Consider the following 13,306-nt stretch of genomic DNA (forward strand, 5'->3'; position numbering starts at 1 on the left):
CAGTACATTGTACAAGACTGTAAGAAATGGAAAAATTAATATTGCAAAAAATGCTTGGTGGGTTTATCATCTAACATGATCTCTTAGTTGAGACCCCAAAGTAAAAGGACCATGGTACTCAGTAACCTGACCAAACCTATGGTGCTAGTTTTTGGGAATATGGCAGGAGATTTATCATCCTACTACACCATGGATTTGGTGTTAAAAAGCCACAAAAGTTTTTTTTTTTTATTGCAATTGCAACTAGATTTAGTCACAACTGGCATTTTTATATGGTCCTTGACAGTCTCCAAAAAGGGAGTGTGGTGTAGGCATCATTCACGCCAAAAACTGATAATGACTGAAATTTGACTGATTGATTTCCGGCACACAAATTGCTGGAGGAGGCATTTTAATTAATTTGCATAGAGGTCTACACCGTCATAAATTAAATGCCTGCTCTGGCAGTGGAGGGCCCATCAAGACCAGCGTAGCCCATATCAGTCTTGATAAATTAGGGACATGGAGTCTCCAACATAGAGCTTCTTTGGAAAAGCCATTGATTTCATTGCCACTTTCAAAGTAATGATTTTCAAGTGACCCTGAGTTTTACTAATGTCCAAGGAGTTCCAATGTTTTTTTGGATACTTCACCATACACTATGTCACAACCCTTTGTTTATGGCACTGCCTATCATAGGGGTGCGGGATCTGTGCAGTAAAGGGTCAAATCCAGAAACAGACAGATTTCGGTAGGCAGGCAGACAAACAAGATAACGGCACACCTTTGCCAGAAGCTAGATGAAATGGGAATGAGGTCTAGAGCAAGCTGGGAAGCAAGACCTAGAATAACACTACATAGGTATAGGTCAGGAGTAGCTTTACAAGTACCAGGCAGGATGATTCCTGGTCCACCATGGCTAATTTCACTGTGCACTGGCAACCTGGTGCTACTGCAATGGCAGAGCAGGAGGAATAGGTTGGCTAGCATCTGAATACATGGTGGGCAGGAGATGTGGCTTCTCAGCGGGAAATGGGCACGGTAAATAACAAATAAGTGGATGATTTTTACATTGATTTCTATGAACGTTTCCAAGAACCTAGATTTTTTTTCTAGTGTATTGATGTTTGTGTAACTATGGCCCCTTCAACATCTCATTCACATAGCCATCACTCAGCGATTAAAAGCATAAAGATAACTATCCTCTAAAGGAAATAAAACTTCTGATCAAGGAACAGCTGAGCGGAGACAGTTTAATTTTAAAGTTGTAAAAGGCAACCCGATATCACAACGAAGGACTATTTGCCTATAAATAACTTCACAAGAATGTGTAGTTGATGGTTATAAAGAGTATTATCAATAAAATAAATATATCCCCAAAAGTGAGAAAAAAAAAAATGAAACAAAACTAAAATAATTGGAGATCTTTATCAGCACATGAGACAAATTAAACTATTCCCACAGATGTGGTTACTCACGATACTGTAGATCTGTATGGAGGTAGATTAGCATACACCAGATGGCTCGGTATAGATGACGTCGATGCTTATTGCAGAGACCTAGGTATTCCTTTCAGAAACTTGTGGTCTGGGATCCTCCGGGTAATTCAGGAGGGCCCAAAAGTTATATACAAAGTCTGCTTTTAGGCATCAGGGAAGCTATCCCTAAATATCTATACTGTCCCTGCCTAAAAGCCGAGTAATCGCCCCAAAACGGGAGGCCCCACTTCTCGGTGGCTGTACCTTATGCTACCTGTCCAATGTTTCCCAAACATGGCTGATGCCAATTGTTACAGTCACTTGTCCCATGTGATGTCTGATCTTCAATATTCATAGGTCCCAATGCGTTTCCCCTATTGAATGTGTCGGTTCATCAGGGGACCCATAGAAAAAACACAATGGTGTAGGATGATGGAAGGCCAATGGATAAAGCTGACCTGTGGTGTGGATGCCTTCCCGCCCTTTCGGGGCGATTACTCCGCTTTTAGGCAGGGACAGTATAGATATTTAGGAATAGCTTCCCTGATGCCTAAAAGCGGACTTTGTACATGACTTTTTGCCCCTCTTGAATTACCTGGGGGATCCCAGACCGCAAATTTCTGAAAGGAGTACCTAGGTCTCTGCAATAAGCATCGACATCATCTATACCGAGCCATATGCTAATCTACCTCCATACAGATCTACAGTATCGTAAGTAACCACATCTGTGGGAATAGTTTAATTTGTCTCATGTGCTGATAAAGATCTCCAATTATTTAAGTTTTGTTTCATATAATTTTTTTTCTCACTTTTGGGGATATATTTATTTTATTGATAATAGTATTAAATGCTAAGTTTTAAAGGGTAATTGTATTTTTTCAGTGATATGGTTTTCTATATGTACCCTATTTTTCACATCAATTAAACTTCAGTGACAGTCATGGTTATTATTAACCCAGCGCCCGTGCCGGCGCTGCTGCCCCTATCCGCAGGCACGGACGCCGGGCTCCCTCTTTTCCCTCCTGCCGCCTAGCTGACAAACACGGGCAGCAACTAACTTAACTCTGCTACATGTGATCCATGCCAGTGTTTCCTTGCTGCTGGAGACTTGCACTAATGCTGAAGCTTGCGTGGTTGTGTCTCTCTTTCCTATGTGGCAACACATATACGCCCTCTGTCTCAGCAGCCAATGGCCGGATTGCAGCTGGTATTTAAAGGCACTTTCTACTACAGGAAGTTGCCTGCGCAACCTCATGGTTTTAGCTTGTCTATCTTCTAGTGCTAAGGTGTCTCTCTTGCCTGCTTTGCTGTGTACCGGACCTTGCTTATTGAACTCCTGGATTTTGCCTATTTGCCGCCTGCCCCTGACCTTGGATCTCGTTTATGGACCTTGTTTGTTTACCGCCTGCCTCTGACTTAGGACTTCGCTTACTGACATTGCTGGATCGCTGCCTGTCCTGACCCGGAACCTCCCGGCCACGCTCATCCCCTTGGTGCTTGCACCGGGTACTCTGACTCCCTGGTCAGCTGCCACTGACTCGGGGACTGCTCTGGAGTGGCACCTAGCAACTACCCTATGGCTCCAGCCTATCCTAACCATCAGAGGATCTAGTGAAGACCAGGTAGTTGCTTAGTTACGCCCCTCCAGAGTGCAGCCAGTCAGTGGCACAGTGGGTCCACACCCGCTTGCATAACAGTTTGCTCAGGCCATAGACCCCGCTTATCCGAACCCTCCCAGTAACATCAAGTTACACCAGGAGTTGGCCCAGCAGCGTGAGCGTCAGGATCAAATATAGTCCTACCTATGCAATGTGGATATGCGTCAAAATGACCTGACATCTGCTAACCCAGAGTCATCAAGCTTCTCTGCCCAGGTTAATTCGGCTCCTGCTCCGTCCTCTTCCTAGGTACCCGGATCTGGACCTTGTCTCTCTGCTCCTCCACGTTTCAAAGGTGACCCTAAGCAGTGCCGGGGGTTCATAAATCAATGCACCCTTCATTTTGAACTTTTGCCTCATCAATTTGCCTCGGACCGAGCCAAAGTGGCTTTTCTTATGTCACACCTTACTGGAGAGGCACTGACCTGGATCAATCCCCTCTGGGAAAGGAACGACCCAGTCATAATGAATCTACAGGCCTTCTTAGAGGCCTTCCGCAAGGTGTTCGACAAGCCTGGACGCACCTCCTCCACCACATCCTCCCTACTGCGGTTGCATCAAGGGAACCAATCCGTGGCTCGGTATGCAGTCCAGTTCCGTACGCTAGCCTCTGAACTCGGCTGGAATAATGAGGCACTTGTGGCCACCTTTTGGGAGGGCCTCTGTGGGAGAATTAAAGATGAATTGGCCGGACGGGATGTTCCTTCCACCCTGGATGACCTCATCTCCCTGGCTACTCAAATAGATTTACGGTTCCAAGAACGTGCCAGAGAAGTGGCACGTGAGAGGAAGCCTTGTCATCTGGCATCTTCCCTTCAGCAAGCCTCTGTCATGGGTGAAGTTGCTGGAACTAATAAAAAAAAGACTGACTGGCTTGATCCCAAACTAAGGAGCATATAGGTGAGCCCTTTAAAACCCTAAGAGATTTCCCTGACTGCTATGCACATGCAAGGGTCTCAATGGTAGACGATTGCATGCCCACGTACCTAAGACTGTGTGACACCTGAAAACCCTATAATAGTGAGGGGAGACGACCACCGACTCCCTGCACTTAATACGGACGGAGTCAGGGTCACCTAGAATCAAGCCAGCAAGGAAACACAATAAAGAAAAAGACTTATCTCAGCAAACAGCAGCAGCAGCAGCCTCCAGCAGTGAACACTTCATCCAGGAAGTAGTATAAACCGCAAAGTAAGGCAGTATGGGAGGGAATATAAAGGAAGACTATTAGTCTAAATAAGTGACACCTGGCAGAAGGAAAGGAGATGACAAAGTGAAACCAAAACAAAGAACGTCATACAAGAGGTAGAGAAGAATGTCTGTCAGACCTTCTGACAGAACTGGCGGTGACAGTACCCCTCCCTCTACGTCCCCTCCCTCTACGGGTGGACTCTGGACACTCAGAGCCCACCTTCTCAGGATGAGACCTATGGAAAGCCCTGATGAGACGAGTGGCCTTAATGTCCACCACTGGGACCCACTTCCTCTCCTCAGGACCATAACCCTCCCAATGAACGAGGTACTGAAGAGAACCGCGGATAATGCGAGAATCCACAATCCTAGAGACCTGAAATTCTAAATTACCATCAACAAAAATCGGAGGAGGAGGCAAAGAGGAGGGTACAGTGGGTCGGACATAAGGTTTTAATAGGGACCTGTGAAAAACATTATGGATCTTCCAAGTCTGAGGAAGATCAAGACGGAAGGCAACGGGATTGATAACGGACAAGATCTTGTAAGGCCCAATAAACTTAGGACCCAACTTCCAGGAGGGAACCTTCAGTTTGATATTCTTTGTAGACAACCACACCAGATCACCCACACTCAGGTCCGGACCAGGCACACGTCCGCCACACGCTTATATCTCTCACTCATCCTCTTCAGATTACCCTGAATCTTTTGCCAAATAAATGACAAAGACGAGAAAAATCTCTCCTCATCAGGTAAACCAGAAGACCCTTCTCCAGAGAATGTCCCAAACTGCGGATGAAACCGATATGCACCAAAAAATTGTGACTTATCAGAGGACTCCTGGCGACGGTTATTTAAAGCAAACTCAGCAAGGGACAAAAAAGAATACCAATCCTCCTGATTCTCTGCCACAAAACAGCGCAGATATATCTCCAGATTCTGATTGACGCGTTCGGTCTTACCATTTGACTGCAGGTGAAAAGCAGAAGAGAATGACAACCGAACCCCCAAGCGAGAACAGAAGGCCTTCCAGAATCTGGAAACAAATTGCGTGCCCCTATCAGAAACGATGTCTGAAGGAATGCCATGCAATTTAACAATGTGATCAACAAACGCTTGCGCCAGCGTCTTAGCATTGGGTAACCCAGGAAAGGGAATGAAATGCGCTATTTTGCTAAAACGGTCCACTACCACCAGAATCACAGTCTTCCCCGAGGAACGAGGCAGGTCCGTAATGAAGTCCATGGACAGATGCGTCCAAGGATGGGAAGGAATGGGTAACGGGAGGAGAGAACCCGATGGCCGTGAATGAGGGACCTTGGCACGAGCGCAGGTCTCGCAGGCTGCCACAAAACCCTCAACCGTCTTACGAAGAGCTGGCCACCAGAATCTCCGAGCAATGAGATCCACTGTGGCTCTACTCCCCGGGTGCCCAGCAAGGACAGTATCGTGGTGCTCCTTTAAAACCTTGTGTCGTAAAGCGAGAGGCACAAACAACCTCCCAGGAGGACAAAGATCAGGAACCTCTGCCTGGGCTGCCTGAACCTCTGCCTCCAAATCAGGATAAAGAGCAGAGACGACCACCCCATCAGCCAAAATGGGACCGGGGTCTTCAAAGTTCCCCCCTCCCGGAAAACAATGTGACAGGGCATCCGCCTTCACATTTTTAACCCCAGGGCGGAACGTAACAACAAAATTAAACTTAGAAAAGAACAAAGACCATCTGACCTGTCTCGGGTTCAGACACTTGGCCGATTCCAAGTAGGCCAGATTCTTATGGTCGGTAAACACGGTAATAGGGTGTCTGGCTCCCTCTAACCAATGGCGCCATTCCTCTAAAGCTAATTTGATGGCCAACAACTCCCTATCTCCCACATCGTAATTTCTCTCTGCAGAGGAGAGTTTCCTTGAGAAAAAGGCACACGGTCGCCATTTGGCAGGAGAGGGACCCTGAGATAAGACCACACCTACAGCCACCTCAGAAGCATCCACCTCAACGATAAAAGGTAGAGAGACATCAGGTTGTTCCAAAATGGGAGCGGAAGCAAAACACTCTTTAATACTAGAAAAGGCTTTAAGCGTATCTACCGACCACGAGGAAAAATCAACCCCCTTTTTGGTCATATCAGTGAGTGGTTTAACAACAGAGGAATAATTCAAAATGAATTTTCTGTAATAATTGGCAAAACCGGACCTTGCTTATTGAACTCCTGGACTTTGCCTGTTTGCCGCCTGCCCCTGACCTCGGATCTCGTTTATGGACCTTGTTTATTTACCGCCTGCCTCTGACTTAGGACTTCGCTTACTGACATTGCTGGATCGCTGCCTGTCCTGACCCAGAACCTCCCGGCCACGCTCATCCCCTCGGTGCTTGCACTGGGTACTCTGACCCCCTGGTCAGCTGCCACTGACTCAGGGACTGCTCTGGAGTGGAACCTGGCAACTACCCTATGGCTCAAGCCTATCCTCACTATCAGAGGATCTAGTGAAGACCAAGTAGTTGCTTAGTTACTCCCCTCCAGAGTGCAGCCAGTCAGTGGCACAGTGGGTCCACACCCGCTTGCATAACAGTTATAAAGAGATTTTATTGTGTAATATAACCATTGGAGACAATTCTTCCACAGTAGAAACTCATTATGTCAAAATACACAAGTTTACGGTTGTCCGTTATCCGGAGCTCAGGAAAATGGTTCTCTTATTATCCGAGAGTCTGGTATTTTAATTTATTTATTTTATTCTGAAAACCCAAAGACACTCTCTTGCCTTGGACTATGATGTTTTTCATGGTTTGTGAGGTAACTTGGGAAGCAGTTACATAACTTTCAGTTTGCATTCTGGAGTTGAGTTTCTCAGTAATAAAAATTGTCAGGTGTTCAGTATCTATTGGAGGATGACAATGGTGGTGACAATTATTGTGTTGGTATCTGTGTCACTGAGATTAATCTTCATTTCAGGCACATATAAACATGGGACCAACACAGATGCCTTCAGCTGCCAACCGCACATGTAACAGGTCAGCCAGTGTCATAGGTAGAAATCTGACAGATGTCCTTTAACATGGCATTCCCTTCATTCATTAATCAAGTTAAACTGCTGTACGGATCTTCTTAAGGGCTCATGCACACGACCGTTGTTGTTTTGCGGAACGTTTTTTCACTGATCCGTTGTTTCGTATCTAAGGTTTTTTTCTCTCCGATTTAAGTCCTCTTCCATTCCGATATTGCACAAAACATATCCGTATGGTTTCCGTATTTGATCCGTTTTTTGCAGATTGTATATAGAAACAGTAACTTATTAATCACCAAACACATGAGCAATATGGGCTGGGCATAGCATTTCTACAGTATGGATCCGCAAAATACAGATGAAATACGGATGACATATGGATGTGTTCCTTGCGCGTTCCGTATTTTTTGCGGACCCATTGACTTGTTGGGGTCTCGGACCGTGATTTGCGGACAATAATAGGACATGCACTACTTTTTTGTGGAAGGCCATGCGGACAAATGGAAATGGAATGCACACGGAATAACTTCTGTATTTTCTACAGCCCCATTGAAGTGAGTGGTTCCGCATACGGTCTGCAAAAAAAACGGAACGGAAGCGGAAAGAAAATACGTTCGTGTGCATGAGCCCTAATATGTAGACCTCTAGGTTTTGATGGATGGGGGACCAAATGTTGAGATTTCCGCCAATTTCTAAAACAAGGAGCTTAAAGCACTCAAGCATTATTTTCTCTCCTTGATGCTTAAGAATGGCTAAAGACAGCTTCAAAAAAAGTCTATGAGGCCACCATCTTTCTGTCTCCAGCTGTGAGGAGAGACAACTTTCAACAGAGCTTCTAATGCTTCATTTTAGCAATCGGCAGAGGTCTTAACTGGGGTGACCATATTTTGGTTATCAAAAAGGAAGACACTTGGGGCAGGAAGCGCTCATTTGTTATAGTGTCCGCCTGCCTGGACATTTTTGGTAACTTATGAATCCTGGCCAGAACTTTTTTTTTAGGTCCCAGACTCCCAGAAAGAGGACATGTCCTGGAAAAAGAGAACATATGGTCAACCTATCTTAGCACTCAGACTGCCACTAGTCAAAACCTTTGATATGTCACTATGACATACCGAAAATGTTTTTCAAAGTGCAGTTACCCTTTTGGAGGGTAAGGATGTTGTACAGTACAGTACGTGTAAATTTGTGGTCTGAAATCTACTCCGCAAATCCACCCCATCTGAACTTAGCCTAAAGCAAAGGCTTGAAGAAACATATTACTACCCAATGGTATATAGTAAAATATGTAGCATTAAACTGAGGCTCCTTAGAACCTGTACTCAGCCATTTAAAATTGAATTATAATTGTTCTTGTGATTACAAAGAAAGTAGAAATCATGACTAGGTTCCCATGTGGTAAGCTGTCTTCCGTTTGGTGTTTTTAGTATTAAATCATCACTATGGTCTAATAGGTTGTGAATCATTTCCTAAGGAATAGACCCCTTGAAGAAAATAGAGGATAGGGGCAGAATGGTATTTGTAAGGGGGATTATAAATAGAAAGGTCACATGTGAAATAGCTTCTCTCCTTTGGCCTGATCTGTTTTTCTCATCACCCGTGGGTTGTGTTTCATTAGTCAGGACTGCTGTTGCAGTAGGTTAGGCGGCACTGCTCGAGTTCCACCAGAACTATACATAGTATGGGGTTTTGAACCTTACAGAACAATCTGCAACAATACTTTGCAATCTGATACACAACTCATGTGGCAGACTGGGTTTTATGGCAGACTAACAAAACATATAAGAGAAGAGTGTAGTGAGGGTTATCTTATTTCAAAATAGTTGTAAAATCATTGCCACTGGAAGTCCAGCCCTACTGAAATCTGGACGTAATGAGAGTGTTTAAAGGGATGTGAAATGAGTGCTTTTTTGAATTGCAGTTCTCAAATATCAGTATTTCAAGGAATTAGAACAACCCTCCCATTCAAGGTATAAAAAAAAAATCACATTGACTGGGGAACAAACAGAACACTTCTACGCTGAACTCCTTTTTATCTTTTTAGTTGCAAACCCGCTAATTTTCAAGCTTCTCTTCTGCCATCCAAGATGGCCGCACCACTTCTCAGACTACCCGGTGCTCACTGTGCATTGGTAGCACAATAAACTTTCTACTTGTGCAACCCTGCACTTGTATTGGCCAGCATTGTTCATGTAAGCAGTACTGGCCAATCCAAGGGCAGCAGGAAGTGTCTTGGGCTACCGGCCCGCAGGAGAGTTGTAATGCTGTCCAAAACTGTAGAAGATGGGAGTGGTGGCAAGTGGTGGTAATGAGGATGATTGTAGTCCTCACGGTGGCTAATCCGTTTCTCTCTAGCACTGCATTGCAGTGAGTGAAGGGTGCACCCGTTCTTCCCTCTGGGCCCCTGCCGCGTGGATGTTAGGGTGCCCTTGATGGTGGATGGCTGGCAGGATGCAAGGCAGGTGGGCAGACGTAGGGGATTGGATGGTGGAGTCACTGACCAGGCCCATTTGGTTACAATAAATAAAGTCTCTCTTTACTAAATAGATGATGGGAGTAATAGGCACAGTTCTAAGGTATGTTACAGGGTAGGCTTTTCCCCATAGTTGTGTGTGGGCAGTAACAGTGATGGTAGCAATCCTCCCTGAGTCTCTTGCTACAGTAGATACATTTTGCAATCTTCCCAAATAACCACAAGGGTGCTTGAGAACTCCATTCTCATTAACCCTTTCTGCAATGTCCAGACCATGAAGTTGCAGATCTTAGATTGGATGACCAGTCCATCTTCAAAGTGTGGCAGGCGCCAAAGCAATATATCCAGAATACAAGCAGTAAAGTCCTTTGCCGTAAATGAGCATTACCTTACTGTTTTTATCTCACTGGTAGTCTTCTAGTTTAGCTGCTTTCCTCTGGCAGCTTCTCAGTCTGTGGGATAAAGGTTCCCTGGACTAGGCCTAGGTTTCAGCAGCTCACACATACATGTCCTTTCTCTAGGCCTGCGTAGCTAAGACTTCTCTAACCAGGAGGCGGGACCAGCCCATCACCCAGGCACCTGCACTAAAAAGACTGCTATTTATGTATGTTGCATATACATAGCCACTTGGAATTTTAGTGGACAAGTAAAAAGAGAATACTTTAACATAAGAGTGCTTAGGCAGAAAATCAGTTAACTCTTTAGCAGTAAGATCAACTGTTTAGCAGTGATCCTCTGGGTCATTGCATGGGCCTTTTTGTAAAGTATATTTTATTTGTTTTTTTCAAAACAAAAAAGCATATAGAAACATAGAATGTGTCGGCAGATAAGAACCATTTAGCCCATCTAGTCTGCCCAATATACTGGATGCTATGAATAGCCCCTGGCCCTATCTTATATGAAGGATGCCCTTATGCCTATCCCATGCATGCTTAAACTCTTTCACTGTATTTGCAGCTACCACTTCTGCAGGAAGGCTATTTCATGCATCCACTTCTCTCTCAGTAAAGTAATACTTCCTTATATTACTTTTAAACCTTTGCCCCTCTAATTTAAAACAATGTCCTCTTGTAGCAGTTTTTCTTCTTTTAAATATTCTCTCCTCTTTTACCTTGTTGATTCCCTTTATGTATTTAAAAGTTTCTATCATATCCCCTCTGTCTTGTCTTTCTTCCAAGCTATACATGTTAAGGTCCTTTAATATTTCCTGGTAAGTTTTATCCTGCAATCCATGTACCAGTTTAGTAGCTCTTCTCTGAACTCTCTCCAAAGTATCAATATCCTTCTGGAGATACGGTCTCCAGTACTGAGCACAATACTCCAAATGAGGTCTTACTAGTGCTCTGTAGAGCGGTGTGAGCACAAGCATCTTATAAAGTATCAGAACTAATTACATATAACACTATGGTGCATTTCTGAGTCAAACAGCATCAGTTTTTATGTAATATAGCCTTTTCGTCCTGTCTAATTGAAGATATGAACTTAGGGCCATATAATTCCTCAGTTGGGATATGATGTTCCTTCCCGGCTATCTTATTCGATTGCGATCCTTCGATTTCCCTAGAGTGCCTGTCACGAAATGTAGGGATAAGTGCAGCCCTAAACTCCACCCACACCTCTGTCCCTAACTACTTGCAGGGTCCGCCCTAACTGACGGGGTACAACTCGGCGGAAGTCCCTAGCTTGCGTACGTGCAGGGGCCTAAAGGATGGAACAACAAAGGGAGGGAACAAAAGACATAGGCAGGAAACTCAGAAGCAACGCTTACCAGGCCAGGTAAGGGCTCTTTCACACTTGCGTTGTCCGGATCCGTCGTGCACTCCATTTGCCGGAGGTGCCCGCCGGATACGTAACAACACAAGTGAACTGAAAGCATTTGAAGACGGATCCATCTTCAAAATGCGTTCAGTGTTACTATGGCAGCCAGGACGCTATTAAAGTCCTGGATGCCATAGTAGTAGTGGGGAGCGGGGGAGCAGTATACTTACCGTCCGTGTGGCTCCCGGGGCGCTCCAGAATGACGTCAGAGCGCCCCATGCGCATGGATGACGTGATCCATGTGATCACGTCTACCATGGGCGTGGGGCGCCCTGACATCACTCTGAAGCGCCCTGGGAGCCGCACGGATGGTAAGTATACTGCTCCCCCGCTCCCCACTACACTTTACCATGGCAAACAGGACTTTAGTGTCCTGGGAGCCAAGGTAACCATTCAGAAAAAGCTAAACGTCGGATCCGGTAATGCGCCGAAACGACGTTTAGCTTAAGGCCGGATCCGGATTAATGCCTTTCAATAGCATGCTGCGGTATTTTCTCCGGCCAAAAAACGTTCCGTTCCGGAACTGAAGACATCCTGATGCATCCTGAAGGGATTTCTCTCCATTCAGAATGCATGGGGATAATCCCCGACGACGGAACTCTATGCCGGAAAAGAACAATGCAAGTGTGAAAGAGCCCTAAGAACCGCAACCGGAGTCAAATACAAGTCAAGGTCAGGAGCCAGGAAATCGCCTCAGTACCAGGGGTATCACAAGGTCAAAAGTCAAATACAAGCCGAAGTCAGGAGCCAAGAGGTCATGTCAATACCAGGGGTAATACAAAGTCAAAGTTAAATTCAAGCCAAGGTCAAACTAACGAAGTCACATATGTAGGGTACGCTAGTGAGGTAACAAGACTGCTGTGGCCAGCAGGTTACCTGTTTAAATACTTGGTGGATAATACCCGGCCACGCTCTGAAGGCTTGCACGGCTGGGTCCTCCCCGACCCCTTGCTACCATGGAGACGAGGACGCCGGCCGCGTCCTCGCTCCTCCTCACATATGGGATGCTGGCGGCGCTGCAGGGAGCGAGCTCGTCATCAGCTCCCCGTTACAGTACCCCCCCTTCCACGAGGGGCCACCGGACCCATAATCACTGGAGTCGGTTTTTCTGGGTGAGCCAAATGGAATCTCCTCACCAACCTCGTAGCATGCATTTTACTCGCTGGCACCCAAGACCTCTCTTCAGGACCAAAACCCTTCCAGTGAACTAGATATTGCAAAGAATTAAGAACTTTCCTCACATCCAAGATTCTGGAAACCTCGTATTCTAGTTGACCGGCAAGCTCCACCGGCGGTGGAGATTCCTGTGCAGGAGACACATACTTTTTGAGTAAAAATTTGTGAAAAACATTATGAATGTGAAAGGAGTCAGGCAACAGTAACTTAAAAGACACAGGGTTAATGATGTCAATAATCTCATAAAGGCCAATAAATCGAGGTGCAAATTTACCCGAAGGTACCTTCAGACGCAAATTCTTGGTGGATAACCACACCTTGTCTCCCAACCCAAAATCCACCCCTCTAGAGCGCCTTTTGTCAGCATTAATCTTTTGAACCTTCTGGGATTTTTTCAGGTTCGACTGTGCACAGTTCTTTAACTACTAAATCCCCTTCAGGAAGACGGCGAGAATGAGCTAAATTGCGGAATCCAAGATTACAAAAGAAGGGAGACATACCAGTAGACAAATTCACTTGATTGTTAATGG

Source organism: Bufo bufo, chromosome 7, assembly GCF_905171765.1.
Source record: "Bufo bufo chromosome 7, aBufBuf1.1, whole genome shotgun sequence".
NCBI classification, from domain to species: Eukaryota; Metazoa; Chordata; class Amphibia; order Anura; family Bufonidae; genus Bufo; species Bufo bufo.